This window comes from Macaca fascicularis, chromosome 11, assembly GCF_037993035.2.
Source record: "Macaca fascicularis isolate 582-1 chromosome 11, T2T-MFA8v1.1".
NCBI lineage: Eukaryota > Metazoa > Chordata > Mammalia > Primates > Cercopithecidae > Macaca > Macaca fascicularis.
Genome location: NC_088385.1, coordinates 65508589 through 65529174, shown reverse-complemented (window position 1 = coordinate 65529174; position 20586 = coordinate 65508589). Strand labels below are relative to the sequence as shown.

Genomic DNA, 20586 nt, shown 5'->3' with positions numbered 1-20586 from the left:
AGGACCCAAAGAATCATCCTGCCACTGCTTCTGCCATTGCCCATACTGACTTCCCAGGGGTCTGAGAACTTGCCCACCTGCCAGTTCCGCTGCTGCCACTACTGGCATCTGTGAAAGCCAACTGGAAGTCCATTAATTGGCCTGATAATAACCACCAACACAGGTATCAGAACGCATTACCCTGGGCATACGTAGCCCACTGCTGCCACTACTGGGGTCTGAAGACTGGCCCAGCTGGCATGCCTGTCCCCAGCACAATTTCAACACAGTTTCCACTAATAACATCACCCAAACCCATCAAGGAACACAGTTTACAGCCAAATAAATCATACAGAGACTACACTACTGCAAGCACCCAGAATCAAAGGCAAAGTCCCCTACCCATCCAAAACCATAGATATAATTTCAGGAAAAAGCCCCACCCCACCCCCCAACATACACACAAAAGTAAATTCAAAAATAGGAAGAAATGAATGTTACACCTGATGTGGAGATATCAACATAAAGATACAGGAAACATGAAAAACAAAAAAATGACACCTCCAAAGGAACACAATAATTCTCCTTCAATAGATCTTAATCAAAAAGAAATTTTTGAAAGCCCAGATAAAGATTCAAAATATTGATTTTAAAGAAGCTCAGTGAGATACAAGAAAATTCTAAAAAGAAAAAATAAGGACACAAAGAAGTCAGAAAAAGAATTTAGCATACAAATGGGAAATTTACCAAAGAGATATGATATTTTTAAAAAGAACCAAATAGAAATTCTGAAACTGAATAATTCATTGAAGGAAACACAAAATACGTTTGAAAGCTCCAACAGTAAACTAGATCAGGCAGCAAAAAAGAATCTCAGAATTCAACACAGGTCTTTTGAAATAATCCAGTCAGACAAGAAATAGAAGAAAAAATAATTTTAAGGAAGAGAAAAGCCTTCAAGACATTAGGGAAAACAAAGTGGCTGAATTTACAAATTATTGGTATTCCCAAGCACAAAGAAACAAAGAAAGGATTAGAAAACTTATTTAACAAAGTAATAGATGAAAACTCTCAAGATCTAGCAAGACAAAGACATTCAGATATAGGAGACACAATGATCCCTAGGAAGATACAGTGCAAAAAGGTCTTTTCAACAAGGCATTAAGATCAGACTGTCTAAAGTCAAAGATAAGAGTGAATCCTAAAAATAGCAAGAGAAAAGCATGTAGTTACCTATAAAGGAAACCCCATCAAACTAACAGTAGATTTTTTAGCAGAAACCTTACAGACCAAAAGAGAATGGGATAATATATTCAAAGTGCTAAAAAAGTAAAAAGAGAAAAACTGCCACCCAAGAACACAATATCCAGCAAAATTATCCTTCATAAATTAAGGAGAAATAAAGCCATTCCCAGAAAAGCAAATGTTGAATGAATTTGTTACCACTAGACCAGACCTAAAAGAAATGCTCAAGGAATCCTAAACTGGCAACAAAAGGACACTATCTACCACATGAAAACACATGCAAGTATAAGACTCACTGGTAAATCAATCACACAAAAGAGGAAGACAAAGGACTCAAATGGTACCAATATAGAACTTCACCAAACCACAATGACAAACAATAAAAGAAAAAGAAAGTAACAAAGAATACATAAAACAATTAACAATATGACAGTAATAAAACCTCACATATCAATAATGACCTTAAATGTAAAGGGATTATATTCTCCATTTAAAACATATGGAATGGCTGAATGCTTTGAAAACTGTGATCCAAAAATATGCTACTTACAAGAAACTCACCTCACCTGTAAAGACACATACAGACTGAAAGTAAGGGAATAGAAAAAGATATTCCATGCAAATGGAAATCAAAAGTGAGCAGAAGTAGCTATACTTATATCAGGTAATACAAACTAAGTCAAAAACAATAAAAAAAAGACGAAGAAGGTCATTACATAATAAAAAGTGATCAACCCAGCAAGAGGGTATAACAATTCCAAATATATATGCACAAACACTGGAACATTCAGATTCATATGCAAATGTTATTAGATCTAAAACAAGAGATAGACTTTAATACAATAGTAGTGAAGGACTTTAATACTTCACTGTCTGCATTTGACATCTAAAAGAAAATTAACTAATAATTTTAAAAATACTGAATTTTAGACCAAACGGACCTAACAGACATTTACAGCACATTCTATCCAACAACTGCAGATGATACATTCTTGTCACCAGCACATAGAACACGTATCCCAGAACTTAAAGTGAAAAATAAAATTAAATAAATAAATAAATAAATAAATAGACCAAAAAAAAAGATGTTGGTGAGGAAGAGGAGCAAACATAACTCTCATATACTGCTGATGGGAATGCAAACTGGTATGCCATCACAGAAAACTGTATGGAGGTTGCTCAAAAAGCTAAAAATAGTATTACTCTTCAATCTAGCAATGCCACTACCATGTATCTACCCACAGAAAAATCAGTATTTCATAGAGATATTTGTACTCACATGTTTATTGCAGCACTATTCAGAATAGCAAAAATATTGAAGGAAGTTAAATGTTCATCAACTGATGAATGGATAATGTGGTATGTGTAAATACTATTCAGGCACATAAAAGAATAAAATCATGTCATTTACAGTAACATGGATGGAACTATAGGTCATTATCTTAAGTAAAATAAGCCAGGCACAAAAAGATATCACATATTCTCGCTTATATTAGGTAGCTAAAAAGTTTGAACACATGGAGGTAGAGGGTGGAAAGATAAATAACAGAGACTGGGAAGGGTGTGAGGGGAGAGGGTAGAATGAAGAGAAGTAGGTTAAAGGCTGTAAATGTGTAGTATGATAGAAAAAATAAATCCAATGCTTGATAGCAGAGTAGGATGACTATAGTTAAAAAAAAAAAAAAAAAAGTATTGTACTCAAGTGATGGACACCCTGAATACTCTGATTTGATTACTACACATTATATACATGTAAAAAGTTTCTCATGTACCCTGTGAATTTGCACAAATAAAAAATTATTTAAATAAACTTATTTTCATAAAAATACCTTTATCTAAAGAAAATTCTTAGATAATAGCACAGGCATTATTTAGAGCAGACTAAGGTTATAAAGGTGATATGTGAATAACTGAAATACTCATCCTGTTAAACAATATCCAAGATTGTACTGCTATCCCCCCAAAAGGAAATATACATGTTTCAAGCTCACTTACAATTAAATTAATTAAGCAATTTGTTTACAGAGGAATAATTACTGTTTCTCCTATGGTTCACCTTGACGGCTAGGTACTAGAGAAATAATAGTGAAAAGTGCATAGTCTATATCCTTATCAAACTTTCAGTCAAAGGAAAACTTAAAGAAGATGAGTAGGTGATTTGTGTGTCAATAGAGAAGTAAAAACATGGTCATATTAGGGGAGGTAACACATTCTTTAAGTACTAGCCAAAGCTTCCTAAAGGAGTCAACATCTAAACTGAAGGATTTATAAGAATAAGCCAAGACCGGCCGGGCGTGGTGGCTCACACCTGTAATCCCAGCACTTTGGGAGGCTGAGGTGGGCGGATCACGAGGTCAGGAGATCGAGACCATCCTGACTAACACGGTGAAACCCTGTTTCCACTGAAACTACAAAAAAAAAATTAGGCCGGGTGCGGTGACTCAAGCCTATAATCCCAGCACTTTGGGAGGCCAAGATGGGCAGATCACGAGGTCAGGAGATCGAGACCATCCTGGCTAACACGGTGAAACCCAGTCTCTACTAAAAAAGACAAAAAACTAGCCGGGCGAGGTGGCGGGCACCTATAGTCCCAGCTACTTGGGAGGCTGAGGCAGGAGAATGGCATGAACCCGGGAGGTGGAGCTTGCAGTGAGCTGAGATCCGGCCACTGCACTCCAGCCTGGGCGACAGAGCGAGACTCTATCTCACAAAAAAAAAAAAAGAAAACAAAAGAGTAAGCCAAGACAAGGGGTATTCTGGAGGAAGAAAGAACATGTACCTATACCTGGAGAATGGAAAACATAAGGCATTCAGTGGGCTCTAAGTAGAGTGGAAAGACAGGACTAAACATAGAGAGGGAGTTGGGGGTGCCAAGAAGGGAGCCGCAAGAGAAAAAGCAAGTAACAGATCGTGAAGGGACTTGTCCCTGTAGATCAGATCATTTGCTGGAAAGCAACAGAAAACAACCCGGATTACACAAAATATTTTTTGGAAGACTATCAGAGGGAGGCAATGCATTGCCTCCCACTGATAGCACTTACTGGTGAATTTCCCAAAATAAAATAGATGAGACATAGATATAAATACACAAGACAAAAATTAATAAAAATAGAACATTCTAAGGAATTTGAATGTTATTTTGTGGGCAACTAAGAGTAATAAAGAATTGACATGTTCAGATTTGCCTTTTGAGTCTTGCAGTAGTGGGAGTAAATTGAAGTTAGGGAGAGGATATCGAGAGCTGTTACAGTGACATAATTGACAGATGACGGTGACCTCAGTAAGGACAGTGCAGTAGAAAAATAAGAGAATGGGAAAGAATACATTTGAGAGCCAGCTTTGATCACAATGGTAGCAGATTTGCATTTCTGGGCATTAAAAAGCCGTGGCTTTAGTGGCTTGACTTTCATGAGCAGGAAAAGGAAAACCTCAAAAGCGGGTGGAGATAAGCAATGGAGAGGTAGCTCTTCCCTCCTCCTGAACATTTCTGTGTGGTCCCAGAGTCCACAAAAAAGAATTGTCCATTACCCCCACTTTAAACACTGTAAAAGTTGTCTGTTTTGTTTTCAAACACCTCCTGTTTTCCCATAACATCTAACCTTGACTGTCCCCATAATGGGATGTAAATTTATTAACACCCTTTAGTCAGTTGCCTGCAACTATATGTTTTGGCTGCCTCCCAAGTCTTTAATTCCTTTATTGATGCGTTTCATGATGGTTGTTGCTTCTCCTTAAAAGCTTTTTTGCAATCGCTGAGTTTTTAGACTCCTATCTGTTTTTCTCCTATCCTGTCTTTCATTAAAATTGATTTTCTCAGCTTCTCACATATTTCTGTATGAGGCAAAGAATTTTAGATAGATACCACAACCTAAGCATCAGAGGTAGAGATGGACAACAACTAAGATCTAAGTAATGTTATTTTAATTGCAATTTAAAGCCAAAAGGCAAAGACTTAGTAAAGAGCTGTTTTCATTACAGTTGTTCCATGCATGAAATGAACCATTACACATTGGAAAAGAAGAAATTATTCCAAAGTGGCTTAGTTATAACAAACAAAATGAGTTCCAACAAGCTGTTTTTAGTCCCATGGCCAAAAAATGCATTCTGTTGGTATTTTTTCTAATGTGACATTATATTTTGAAATGTTATTTCATGTTATACTCTCTTTATATAACATATTTGCATTGAATAATGAGAGAAATGACCAGCTGGTCTCTAGCAATTATAAAAACCTTTATTGGAGGCAGCAGGATGATGGCAGATGGCAATTTTGGGTTGAAGTCTCACTAAGAATAGATTTGTAGCATCTTGTTGATGTGGAATATAGTACAACCTTTCTCTGAGTCTATAAGCAGGATGGCAGGGTGGTTTATTGAGATACTAATTTGCATTTTGATCTCCTGTATTCTTTTCTTCCCGCATTTAAATAGGAAAAGCTTTTGGGTTCAGTGTATTTGAGTTCCAAAGTCGAAGATAGATGTGTTCAAAGACAATGCCTCTTACCAACTTTTGGTTTTGAAAGCCTGAATTGATTAAGGGGATAACAGGCCAAAGAGAGGAGGAAAGGAGAAAGAAGGTCTTTGGGGTTGAACAGCAGGAAGAACAATTCCATGTCTCTAATAAGGCAAATTCTGCAAGCCTGGGGAGAGGAAGGTGATACTTGATGGAGTAGCAAGATTGACCCTGGCTCCTTTGCAAGCTGTGTCATGCATCTTGAGAGACTGTACCAACCATCAAGACTCTCATTGGCCCCTAGGTTTGGTATAGGTATAGCCACACCACCTAGATCTATGGGGCCATCAACTAAAAGTAGACATTTAGAGGTGAAAAAAATAAAGAGAAAATAAAGGGACCATTGATAAGGTGAATCAACTGTTTTCATAATGATCATAAACATTTGAGTAATAAACTCTGATCATATTGAAGACAAGAAACTCTAATCTTTCAGAGACTATATAGACCCCTATTCTCTCATGTGACTTCAGAAGTACAGGGCCTGGACCATCCCCTTCTCAGCTCCATATTCTATGATGGATAATAAATTTCTCACCACCCTCAAGAATGGAGATTTGGAATCTGTTTTAAAATGATTTAGAATGATAATGTTATATATCTTGCATTGGCAAGTAACGAAGTAAAATTTAAACCCTTCACAAATGTAAGATGACAGATTATTTAAGGTAGAATAATATAAAAGAAAGGGTCTTGAAGATGTAATTCCAGATCACTGCGTACTTTATTACAATATGTATTAGAAGATAAGAGCAGTAGAAAAGCACAGACTTTGGTGGGGGGAAGGGAAAAGAACTGATTCCTGAAACGTAGATTTATGTCTTTAATTGGCAACCCACCACTATATTACAATCAATGTTCCTGAAACCAAGGGGTTAATTTGATCAGGTCCACCAGCCCTGCTTGCTTTTGGTCACTTACTTTTTTCCTTTTTCCATGAAGATGAAGGTCCTGGTAGCTGAAGGCTACTGCTGAACACTGAAGCTTAACCTTCACTGGCTACTTTATAGATAACATTCACGTGTCATCATGGTAATGGTCATTTCGGTAGCTTTTCAGGAACTTGACCCAACTCCTGTCCAGTTCAAACCTGTTGAGACCACTGACTCATCAAATGGGCCTGAACAAGTGCCCAAGAAGTGGGCTTTTGACATCAGAGAGCCAAAAACTGCACCCTCAGATCATGCTAATGCTGTCATTTTCTGTACATATAATTTATGAAATGCCATGAACACTGATTGTGCCTGCACAGAAAGGACCTGTTACTTCATTGTTCCTCACTGCAAATCACCTTTCCCCATACCTTAGACCACTCCACTTCCCTAACCCATAAATATCTGTAAGACTTATCTTTGGAGAGGTGGACATGAGAGTTATTCTCCCACCTCCTCACTTGGCAGCCTTGCAAATAAATCCTTTCTCTTTTGTAAAACCTATGTCACAGTGATGGATTACTGCAGAATGGACTCGGACCTGGCAAGTACATTCCTAGGAAACTTTTTCATTTCTGTCCTGAGTCCTTTGTGTGGAGATAGGGGTAAACCCCAGTGCTTCAGAGTCCAGGGTCATTGTCTTTCACGACTCAAGCTTGCACCTAATTCTCCTCTTCACCAGACTAAATGATCCCAGTTTCAATAGTTTAAGCTCCCCAAGTCTAGTTCCAAGGGTTTTGTTCTTCTCTTTGAACTCATTAAAAGCATTTCTATTTTCATATTCCATCATCCATTTGTGCTTAAGATCATTAAAGGTCATGTGGCATAAGGGCAAAAACCAGGGGGCTGTCTAAAAGCCAAAGCTATACAGGATTTTCAGAGGCAGCTTGAGCAGGTTCATGTCCAGACTTTGATACATCCTATCTGTGTGATTCTGGGCCAGTTCTCTAAACTTTTCATATCTCAGTGTCCTCATTTGTATTAATCATACTTTCTATTTTCTTTATAATGTTTTGACATCTTGAGGTGGGGGTGGGGCAGGGCTTACAGATGCAGGAGAGACAGCCCCTACCAGGTCAACAATTCACCTGGGAGCACACCTTTCACAGGCAAAGCAACTAACCCAGAGTCTGCATCCCCATCTCCTCTCTTCATCTGACTCCCAGACACTAAGCCAGTATTCCTCCTGAGCTAAATCATCCCAGGGCCAGACACTAGGCAACAACAAATTACTCCTACAGCCCAGAACCCACCAGAATTATTCAAACTAACCAAGTTTACACTGGTGACTCTGCCCTGCCTTGCCTTTCCTGCAGAAACCCAGTTAAGGCTCTGGCCTAGGCTTTCTCCTCACTCCTGCCTCTCTGCTTCTGCCTCCTCATCCAGTCTGGCTTCCCCCGTGGCCCTGTGTAGTGAGGCATGGGCCCTTCTCTTGAGAAATATGAGTTTTATATATATATATATATATAGGCATTATATATATATAGGCATTGACCTATGTCAATCACTCAATCACCTCCATAAATTAAAATCCCATGGGTACAAATGAGACATTGAAAGTTCAGGATGACTGTAATAGTAGGTTGTCAGAAGGATTAAAAGACCCAACAATGTATGTACATATAAGTCCTGTGAACAGCACTCTGCACAATAAGTGCTTAGCTGCCTATTATCTTTAATAATCTTTAAGAAACAACTGTTCAGAAAAAAATCTCCTCACCTCACTTCTTCAGTTTCTTCATTGGTTAAGAGGTATATGATCACAGTATGCCAACAGCAAGTGAATAACTTGACTATTAATGTTGACTTAAAAAGAAAAATAAAGGGGCTACCTGGGTGTGGTGGTTTACGCCTATAATCCCAGCACTTTGGGAGGCTGAGGCGGGCAGATCACTTCAGGTCAGGAGTTCAAGACCAGCCTGGGCAACATGGTGAAACCCTGATTCTATTAAAAATACAAAAATTAGCTGGGTGTAGTGGTGCATGCCTGTAATCCCAGCTACTCAGGAAGCTGAGGCACAGGAATTGCTTGAACTTGGGAAGCAGAGGCTGCAGTGAGATGAGATCATGCCACTGCACTCCAGCCTGGGAAACAGAGTGAGACTCTGTCTCCAACAATAAATAAATGAATAAATAAATAAATAGACTATATTCATACACAGTATTACTTTAGAAGATTCCAACAATAACTGCTGCATTATAACCTGTAAAAACATGTTGCTGTTAGGGCAATCTTATTGATCTAATAATGATAAATAACTTTAAATGACTGGATTAAGGCAATTTAACGATAGTCATTTTTACTTTCTGGAACGTTGTTCAAACTAGACAGTTTCCCCAGGGGACTCCCAGCTGCTGCTGAATCCCAGTGTTCCCTTACTGGGAAGGAAAGGATTGTGAAGCGAATCTGCTCACGGTAGAAATGACTGTCACATCATCTTTGTGTTCTCGAGAAGGCTCAGCCGCGTTTCTGAACAATTTCTACATCACAACAACATTGTTTTTTTAAACCTGTTTTCTCATGTTCAGTATGAACCAGAAACTCCTGCCTAGGGCACTACACTCAAAAGCCACTCTTGACTGTGCTATCTAAACTTGAGCCCTGACAGACATTGTGGTCCTTCTGTTCACCTTCTGCAACTATCTCAAACCTTTAGATTAAAGTGACCTAAGACATGACTATACAGGGGATTTATGAAGGGATTGACAAATAGGGAAAAGGCTTTTCTGCTAAGATAGTAACAGTGACCCAAAACTTTTAATGTTAACACACAGATGCTCATTCCTTTGCCCCACAGCTGTGGTAGAAGGGAGGTGGTTACAAAAACATAAAAGCAAAGAATTTTGAGAATTTAGTAAGCATCAGAATGACCTGGAGGGCTTATTAAAATGCAGACTGGGTGAACTCCACTTCTGGAAAGATGGAGCAGAAATGCTTTTCACTCTTTCTCCCACTAAATAGTAAAGTAAAAGCCTTGGATACTTATGTCTATCTATCAATCATATAAGACAACTCTGAAAGGTCAAGAGAATAAGTCAGATGGACAAAAGCCTTGAGACCTGAGGAACCACTCAGGATAGTGTGTTCCCTAGGTTTTCCTTTTGCCTCATATATCCCAGACATGGAATGGAAGAAAACAGCAACCAGAAAATACCAATGGTCTCAGACAGACAAAAAAAAAAAAAAAGCCCCAACTAAAGGAATAGGAAAGGGGCAGCCTAGCAAGGCAGAAAACTTTCTGAAAATACAAATTCACTCCAGCTAAGCACCACAGAAATGAACGGTAACCTTACCTTCACTGACCAGCAAAGTTGCAGCAGGGAGCCTAGACACCCGTCCTAGTGAGTCTGTCAGGAACCATCCCAACCCCCCTGCTGGGTGGTGTAAAAGAAGACCTAGTAGGGAGCCAGGACTTTCTTCTTCTCCAATCAGTAATAAGTCCTCATCCCATGTTAATGGAGATCACATGGGAATCCTGGACTTCCCTCAACACCTGGCTGTAATAATGAGGCACCCTTCCCTTTCCTGCCTGAGGTGGTATCAGAGGAGGCCTAGTATACAGTCAGGACTTTCACCTATTACCCAGCAGTAATAAGGCCATCCTCACCACAGTATAGTGGAGATCACGTAGTCTCCCACCCCTACACAGTGCTAAGGAACCCTCTTCTTTGAATGGAGGCCAGGTGGAGAATCTGGTCTTCTATTTCCACCTTGTAGAAACAAGGTGATACACCACCTCCTTACTCCCCTGCCAGAGCAGTATCAGAGAAAGTCAACTAAACCAGAGGTTTAAATAAGGTTCAGAGTCTCATAACACAATTTTTTAAAAGTTCAAGTTTCAATTGAAAATCACTCATCATATCAAGAATCAGGAAATTTCCAACTGACTGAAGAAAAAGACAATCAGTAGATGCTAACATCAATACGACTGACATATTAGAAAGATTTTAAAGCAACCATCATGAAAATGTTTCCATGAGCAATTATGTTTGAAGAAATAGAAAACGAAAAAATAGAAAGCCTCAGCAAAAAAATAGAAACTCTCAGAAAAAAATAGAAACTCTCAGCAAAATAATAAAGGAATTAAAAAAAACATGGAAATTTTATAAATGAAAATTATACTAACTCAAATAGAAAATCTCAGTGGATGGGATCAACAGCAGATGGAGGAGGGAGAGGAAAGAGTCAGTGAACTGAAAGAACAAGAGAAATAACCCAATCCAAACAACAGAAAGAAACTTAAAATTAAAAAATAACAACCTCAGAAACCATGAAACTATAACCAAAGATCTAACCTTTCTGTCATCGGAGTCCTAGAGGAGAGAAAAAAGAGGGTGTGGAACTGAAAAGGTACTCAAATAATACCTGAAAACTCCGCAAATTTGGTAAGAATCTCAAACGAGATAAACCCAAACAAATTCATACCAAAACACATTATAATTAAACTTATAAAAGCAAAAGACAACTATCTTGATAGCAGCCAAAGAAAAACACCTACCTAGGGGAAAGAGTAATTCAGATATCTGCAGATTTCTCATCAGATACCATGGAGTTCAGAAGGAAGTAGCACAGTGTTTTCCAGGTGTTGAAAATAAAAGGAATGTAAACCCAGAACCCTGTATCCAGAGAAGATATCCCAGCTACTAGGGGGAGCTGAGGCAGTAGGATCTCTTGAACCTGGGAGGCAGAGTTTGCAATAAGCTGAAACCGTGCCACTGCACTCCAGCCTGGGCAACAGAGTGAAACTCCATCTCAAAAAAAGAAAAAAAGTGAAGTTTTCTATACTTCATTTGAACTGTTAAAGCCATGCCAATAGACTTTGTATGTATGACAGGAATGTACAGGGACACAGACACTCTGGAAGATAATTTGGAAATTCTTTTAAAAACTGAACATGCAACTACCATACCAGCAATTGTACCCCTGGGCATTTATTTCAGAGAAATGAAGACTTACATTCACACAAAGAATTCACAAATGTTTATAACAGCTTTATTTGCAATAGTCAGACAAACAAACAACCCAGGTGTCCTTCAATAGGTGAACAGTTAAACAAACTGGGATCCATCCATACCACGGACTCTTAGCGAGAAAAAGGAACAAACTATTGATGCAGCAACCTGGATGAGTCTCCAGAAACTTAGGCTGAGTGGAAAAAAAAAAATCACAAAAGGTTACATACAGTATAATTCCATTTATATAACATTCTTGAAATGACAAATTATAGTATTCAAGAACAGATTAGTGGTTGCTAGGAGTTAAGGAGGGTATGGAGGCAGAAAGGAAGTGAGTGTGACTATAAAAGGACAGCATAAGGAATACTTGCGGGGATGAAAATGTTCTCTATCTTGACTATATCGATGTCAGTATCCTGGTTTTGATACTGTACTATGGTTTTGCAAGATGTTACCACTGGGGGAAGCTGAGGAAAGGGTATAGGTAATCTCTCTGTATTATTTCTTACAAGTGTATGTGAACTATGGTTACTTCCAAATAAAAAGTTTAATTAAAAAATTCAAATTGCTGGCCAGGCACGGTGGCTCACGCCTGTAATCCCAGCACTTTGGGAGGTTCGAGGTGGGTGGATCACGAGGTCAGGAGATTGAGACCATCCTGGTGAACACGGTGAAACCCTGTCTCTACCAAAAATACAAAAAATTAGCCGGGCATGGTGACGGGCACCTGTAGTCCCAGCTACTCAGGAGGCTGAGGCAGGAGAATGGCATGAACCCCGGGGGCAGAGCTTGCTGTGAGTGGAGATAGCACCACTGCACTCCAGCCTGGGTGACAGAGCAAGAGTCCATCTCAAAAAAAAAAAAAAAAAAAAAAATCAAATTGCTAAAGTCCCACCTCCAGAGTTTTTGATTCAGTAAGTCTAAGGTAGTACCAGATAATCTGCATTTCTTTTTTTTTCAGTTTCAAAAATGTGCTTTTATTTAATTATACTTTAAGTTCTGAGATACATGTGCAGAACACGCAGGTTTGTTACATAGGTATACATGTGCCATGGTGGTTTGCTGCACCCATCAGCCCGTCATCTAGGTTTTAAGCCCTGCCTGCATTAGGTATTTGTCCTAATGCTCTCCCTTCCCTTCCTCCAATCCCTGACAAGTCCCAGTGTGTGATGTTCCCCTCCCTGTATCCATGTGTTCTCATTGTTCAACTCCCACTTATGAGTGAGAACATGCGGGGTTTGGTTTTCTGTTCCTGTGTTAGTTTGCTGAGAATGATGGTTTGGGTGAAAAATATGAACAGACACTTCTCGAAAGAAGACATTTATGTGACCAACAAACATGATAATCCACATTTCTGAAAAATCCCCAGCTGATGCTAATACTGCTGGTTAGGACCATGCTTTGAGAACAATGGTCCTAGAGAAAGAGGGATTTTGATATCAGGGAAAAACTTACAAGAGGCATTTATACCCAGAAACTCTTTTATCCTACAAAAACCAAAATGGCAATATAAATAGCCACTTTCTAGGGTGCTAGGTCCAGAAGCAAGAGAAAGAAGAGGGACCTGAAAAGGACTAGGAAGAAACCAGCCTTAAGCCTAGACCTGTTGTAACGTTAAGACCAATGTGGACAGTGACCAGAGATGTCACTGACCCTGTGGTCATGGTAGTGCTTTTTAATACAGTGGTCCCTAATCCTGGCTTGAAATAGAAACACTGTGGTAGAAATACGGCTTTCTGGACCCTACCTCAGAAGCAATGAAGTCAGAATCTCTTCTTAGGGGCTGGGAGAGACACAATTCTATACTTTTCACCAAGCTTGTGAGTTAAGGTATGCACACTTAAGTTGGAGAAACACCACCGGGCTGGAGACTTCTGATACAGTTAAGCAAGAATAACCCAGCAAGGAAAACAGATAAAGCTGCCAGCCTAGACCGGTATAGAGGACCAGGGGCTCTCGGTAAGAGGCAACACCTCTCCTACCTTCCAGGTCAAGGGGCTTCTCCTCCAGCACCCTTATTAGCTACTTATTTTGGAGCACCTGCTTTGTATCAGTCAGAGCACCTGGTACATTGTAGACTCTAATTTGATCCTCACAACAGTCCTACATAACAGCTATTATTATCCTTATTTTGTATATGAGCAACTCAAGGTTCAGAAAAGTTCACAGCTGAATGTCGTATACTTGATAAGTAATTAAGCAGGGCTTTCAACCTGAGACTTTCATCTGGCTAAACTCAACCTCAAAACTCACATTAAAATCACAGTATCACTTGGATTCCCCAGTACAGTATATAAGAATGGAAATGGTAAGAGCAAAGGGTAGGGAAAGATGAATCAATAACAGCACCAAACTCACAAATGCAACAGCTGAAGTGGCATGGGGCTGCAAATAACAGAGCATCCTGTAGAAGGAATATAGTTTAGAGAGTGAGGGCTGGTTATCAGAGGGAGGAATGAAAGGAGAGAGAGTGGGGCTCTGTGGGGCAGAGAGAGATACCATGGAACAAACTTATGTTTTTCACTAATATTACAAAAGTGGTTTATTTTAAATTACAATGGAAATTTCTATTTGTAAATTAAAATAGTGTATGTAAAAATATAGTTAGAAGGCCATATATGCTTTAAGTGAAGAAACTTAACATATTTTCTAGGAGCTATAAATTACCGGAATAATGTAAAACCACAGTGCTTCAAAGAAGCAAATGTCTTTAGATTTGCTCTTTCCACTTTAAACATTTGTTTTCCTAGAACATGTGTCCTATAAATAATCTAACACCCAATATAAAATTTGGCAAGAAATATAGCCCATTAAATTTCTCCTATTGTGCTTTCTTTATCTGTCACATATTTTAATGTGGTTTTATTAACTGTGATAATTGCTCCTTTACTGCTAATGATAGTATGATACTGTTAACAATCAACTTCCTAGGTAACAGTCTTTATGATCTCCACCTCCCTCAATAATTGCACTAAAACTGTGTGCATGACTCTTGAGTTAAAGGATACTTGAGTTTCTTGTACTTGAGTCAATTTGGTCTCCTTTCCAGATGGTAAATTAAGGACTATGCTACCCTCTTACTCCACATTTCCACTATTTTACTTAACCCCTGAAGGATAATATCCTTCCCTACAACTGTCATATAGATTAAATGTAGTAATAGATGTGCAGCATCTGATGTATGGTCTGCTTAAAAAAAATGGTAGTTAGTCATCGTGTGGCAGCTAGTATTACCACTACTACCACAGCAGTAGTAGTGGTAATAACTAGTAGTAAACAGTAGTAGCAATACCCAATAAAGAATTCTGAAAGAAATGAACACTTGGTATCTATTGGTATCTATTTTGATCAAAACAAGTTATCTTATTTTCAGGGGTTTTTCTTATATTGTTCAGAGGAGAAACTGCTAGTACCTGGCCCATTCAAAGGGTTATCTGAGGTTATCATTAATTACTAACCTCAGACTCTAAATCTCTCAGCTTACTTTCCTCACTTTGAGTCCATGCTTACCAAACAACCTTATTGTCTTTCTACGTGGATTCAGCCTTCAGCAAGAGAATGCATTGATCACCTGGTATGATTATCTCAGGTTTTCATGGTTTGTTTTTGTTTTAATTTTATTATAATTCTGGTTTACAAAAAAATAAAGAAAATGAAATATCTTGGCTTGTGCAAATTCTAATAAGGGTTTTAATTTTCTATTTTCTCTTTTATTCAATGAATTATCCATTGATTAGGGTAGAAGTAAGTGGTGAGAGTGTTTCTCTAAGAAGCAAATATCAAAATAATGATATATGTATGTTTCGGCTCTCTCTTTATGAATTAAGTTTTAAAAAAATTTAACAATGATAATAGTTAATAAGAAATGTTCAGAATTCCATCCTGATGCTACGAACTATCAATAATGACCTCTGACAGGTTAGTTTCCCTCTCTGGGATTCAGTTAACATCTATAAATGAAGGGACTTCTCCAAGACACCATGCCAAACAAAATGTGTGTCAATTACGGTTGCATATGACCAGGAACAATGTTTATTTTTATCTTTCACATCAACCTGCTCTTTGTCAGCTATAAAACATATTTCTGGCCAGGTGCGGTGGCTCATGCCTATAATCCCAGCACTTTGGGAGGCCGAGGCAGGCAGATCACGATGTTGAGATCAAGGCAATGCTGGTCAATGTGGTGAAACCTCATCTCTACTAAAAATACAAAAATTAGCCGGCTGTGGTGGCATGCACCTGCAGTCCCAGCTACTCAGGAGGATGAGGAAGGAGAATCGCTTGAACCCGGGAGGTGGAGGTTACAGTGAGCCGAGATCGCACCACTGCACTCCAGCCTGGCGACACTCTGTCTCAAAAAAAACAACAACGAAAAAAACTTTCTAAATTCCCTCTCGTCACCCAAAATGCAAAATAGTTGTTAGAGGTTTTCAAACAAACTGAAGTGTGGTTAGGTTGTCGTTGGCAATGACAGGCAGATTTTCATAGACGTTGAATTCTCTGAGGTATGATTAACTGCTTTCCATTGCAATATTGACAGTTTCCCAAACATGTTATTCTCCGCCAGTGCAGACATGGTAATTAAACTCCTAGAGGAGGATTCTTTTTGGCCATGATGTATTACTTCTTTTGTTAAAAAATAAAAATGTGGTTTCTTTAGTCCTGCTCAAAACTGCCCTTGCTTTTTAGCATATTCATCTGGAAATTTAAGAAAGAAGAAAATAGAACTATTTTATATGTCTTCCCGATTGTTATTCAGGTCTCAGTCATCTGTAAATCCAGTCTATTGTTTCTAAGGTCTTCTTAATCTATGAAAATACCAGAACTATCTCTAGGGCTTATTAGGGCATGTTAATATTAATTCTGAAGCAACCCAAACATTTGTTCTATGTGGTGGACTGTAAAATTTCACTCATTCGTGATGTCTAACCTGCCAGTTCTTTCCAGTAAGATTGGATAAAGGAGTCAGGATCTCTACTCTTTAACTGTGAAGAAGGAAATTTGACCTTTCAACCAAAAGATTGTTTTTGGAGATGCATGAGTCTGTTTTATATTTGCTATAAATGAATACCTGAGGCTGGTTAATTAATAAAGAAAATACGTTGGCCAGGCGTGGTAGCTCACGCCTGTAATCCCAGCACTTTGGGAGGCTAAAGCGGGTGGATCACCTGAGGTCGGGAGTTTGAGACCAGCCTGACCAACATGGAGAAACCCCGTCTCTACTAAAAATACAAAATTAGCTGGGCGTGGTGGCACATGCCTGTAATCCCAGCTACTTGTGAGACTGGGGCAGGAGAATCTCTTGAACTCAGGAGGCGGAGGTTGCGGTGAGCCAAGATCGCGCCATTACACTCCAGCTGGGCGACAAGAGCAAAACTCTGTCTCAAAAGAAAAAGAAAAGAAAAGAAAAGAAAGAAAATATGTTTACTTGACTCACAGTTCTGCATGCTATACAAGACGCATGGTGGCTGCATCTGCTTCTGGTGAGGCCTCAGGAGATTTTACTCACAGTGGAAGGCGAAGGGGGAGCAGGCATATCACCTGGCAAAAGAGGGAGCAAGAGGGAGAGGAGGGCGGCATCAGACTCTTTTCAACAAACAGCTCTTGTGTAAACTAATAGAGCGAGAACTCACACATTACTGTTGGGTGAACACCAAACTATTCATGAGGGATTGGCCTTATTACTCAGACACCTCCCACTAGCGCCCACCTCCAATATTGGGGGTCACATTTCAACATGAGATTTGGAGGGGACAAATATCTAAAGCACATCAGGAGATATGTTTTTTTAATAAAAATATACCGCTATATACAATTTGGATTATTATATATCCTTTCTATTTGGGAATCAATCTCTGAAATAAATACTAAAATAAACAAATGATGCCTACAGGGTTGACTTAATAAGAGATTTCAGTTCCTACCTCTTGCAAATATACATTCTTGGTGACATCTTACTGTTAGTCCTATCAGTGAGTATGTTTGAAATGTTTGTTTTGTTTCATTTTGTTTTTGAAAAATATATTTACTTTTAAAATGATTGAAAAGGAAAATATTCAGAATAATGAAAAAAAAAGACATTAAGACAACACCAGCACTTTTGAACCAATTCATTACAGTATATCCATTCTTTTATTGAGAGCCTTTCATGTGAGATTGTCTTAGGCATTATGAATGGAACACCGTATAAATACTACAATTAATACAAATTTTCATTTACTGAAAATTTATACCCTACACAGAACAAGGTATCAGACTGATATGGTTTGTCTGTGTCTCCCCTAAATCTCATCTTGAATTGTAACTCCCACAATTCCTATGTGTCATGGGAGGAACCCAGTAGGAGGTGATTGAATCACGGGGGTGAGTCTTTCTTGTGCTGTTCCTGTGACAGTGAATAAGTCTCACGAGATCAGATGGTTTTATAAAGAGGAGTTCCCCTGCACAAGCTCTCTGTCTCTTGGCCTGCTGCCATCCACATAAGACGTGACTTGCTCTTCCTTGCCTTCTGCCATGATTGTAAGGTCTCCCCAGCTGTGTGGAACTTTAAGTCCATTAAACCTCTTTTTCTTTCCAGTCTCTAGTATGTCTTTATCAGAGCATGAAAACAGACTAATATACATATATACACTTGTCTCTCAACAAATCTGTGGGATAGGTATTGTCATAACTGGTTTACAGATGAGAAAACTGAGGTTCCAAGAGTTTAATAGAATGGCTCAATGTCACACACTTGTAAAAGTTGGATGTGGGATGTGAAACCAAGTCTTCTGACAAATGTCTGGGATGTGAAATCACATGTCTGACAAGTTGTCTGACAAAAACTAACTGCCTTCTAAAGAAACTGTGTTATGAATTACCCTATTAAAACATATCATCCCACACACTGGGATCTGTCTGGGGGTGGGGGGCTAGGGGAGGAATAACATTAGGAGAAATACCTAAAGTAGATGATGTGTTTATGGGTGCAGCAAACCACCATGGCACATGTATACCTATGTAACAAACCTGCACATACTGCACATGTACCTCAGAACTTAAAATATCATAAAATAAAATTAAAAATATCACCCCACCTTAACTTAAAGATCATTTACTCGAACTACCCATTCATCCTTAGGATGGCCCAAAATATTAATTTCTACTGTATTTGAATTTTCAATCAATAGAATTAGCCAAGAAAGGGTAATATTTAAGATTTCAAGTCTAAGATTCTGACTTTAAATAGGCTCATACATACAAGGAAAAAGAATTCACTCATTCTTTTAGCTTTGATCTAAAAGTGAACTTTGATCTTAGCAATTTCACTTGGAAAGAAAAAAGGACTTTTTTGGGAGAAAAGTGTACAATTAGAAAATAAGACAGAAGGTCTTAGAATACATTAGCTATTTTATCTTGAAAACAGCATAAGAAAGGGTAGTGTTTTTGAAATGCTTCATTAAAAAATAAAAAGTTTCATTGATCAGAAATTAGAAAACTTTAAAAATGCTAATTTAAATTAAAATGTTCATGCCAATGTGACTGCTGACTGAAGAAATGGCAGTAGTTCAATAAAAAAGAAAGAAAAAGAAGGAACAAAAAAGATAAGATAAAGAAGAGGAAAGAGGAGATGCATGAAGAAGAGGATGGGATGAAGTGGAAAGGAGGAGTGGAAGGGCAAGTGTAGGAAGCAATGAGGAAAAGAAGAAAGAAGAGAGAATAAAAGAGGAAAAGAGATTTGAAAAGCAAGAGTTGTCCATTTACTTTTATTCTTTTCCTTCTGTTAATCTTTAACTTCCATTGAGTAGATATTCGCTAAGGTATTTAATGGGGTCTATTATTATTTTTCTATAGTCATAATGTAAATTTTGTGAGTCAGAAATTTCTTTTTTACTTTTTACTGTTTTCTCTCCAGCATCTAGAGCAGCATCAGGCACATGGAGAATATTCAATATGTTTGTTGAATAAATGAACTTTCAGGTCATAGGTCATAGTTTTGAATATACTAAGACCTAGTCAATTAGGTGATTAATCTATTTCTTATATTGAATAAATTAAGAATACAGAGAACAACTGTCTGTTGACAGAATAGACTTTTCTAAGTGAATGCATTTCCATTTAGTACTTAACATGTCAACTTGGTAAATATTTCAGAATTATCATAACAAATTAGCAAAAATTTTGCCAATTGGATCTGTGTACTGATAAATTCCTCCTTCCTTTCAGAAAGCTTTGATTTATTACCTCTGCCAACAGGGAAAATTTTACTGATGTTGAAATTAAATCGAATGAGGGAGTGGGCCTAATAATTTTGAATGTGAAATAGTTCTAGTAATGGGTGTAAGGAGAATGTGGGCCTTGGTAGCTTCTTCCCTTTCCTGTTTTATCCTGGAAAATGTCAGATAATCCCATAGGCATTTGTGTAGGTGTAGCCACCACCACCCCAAATTGACAAAAGCAATAAAACTAACAGCCATCATTTTATCACTTATTAGATGCCAAGGATTGCTCTGAGTATTTTATGTGTGTTAACTCATTTAATCCTCAGAACAACCCTTTGAGGTAAACATAACTTGAGTTCCTTTTAAGTTCCTTGCTTTTTTTGTTCCTCCCTCTCTTCTCATTGGAGCCACAAGGATGTATTTTGAAGGTTGGCAAATTCTGATTTACTGCCTGTTTTAGTAAATCAAGTTATTAGAAAATAATCACACCCATTTATTTGTGCATCATCTAGAGATGCTTTTGTATATTAAAAAAAAAAAAGTCATTGTGATGGAGACCATATGGTCCGCAAAGCCAAAAATATTTTCTATCTGGCAATTTACAAAAAAACAATAACTAACTCATGACCTGTATGTTTCACAGAGGAATCTGGAAAATTTTATTTCTTTCTTTCTAGCTCTCTAAAAGTTGTGCCTCCACTTTTGTTTCTCCATTTCCCACTTCTCTTGGCATTTTATTTTGCAGAGTGAGTTAGCATAAG

The 20586-nt window shown here is 38.2% G+C and overlaps 1 long non-coding RNA gene across 7 annotated transcripts in view; it reads right to left on the bottom strand.

The window, feature by feature from the left end:
* Positions 1 to 20586, bottom strand: part of LOC107126717 (uncharacterized) — a 332087-nt gene that overhangs the window by 153455 nt on the left and 158046 nt on the right. For 5 of the 7 annotated variants that reach the window (XR_012419745.1, XR_012419743.1, XR_010579201.1 and 2 more), the window contains one exon: positions 17062 to 17165. The exons of the other annotated variants lie outside the window; for them this stretch is intronic. This is a non-coding gene — a long non-coding RNA (uncharacterized lncRNA). The remainder of the gene's footprint in view (positions 1 to 17061; positions 17166 to 20586) is intronic. 7 annotated transcript variants of the gene reach the window in all.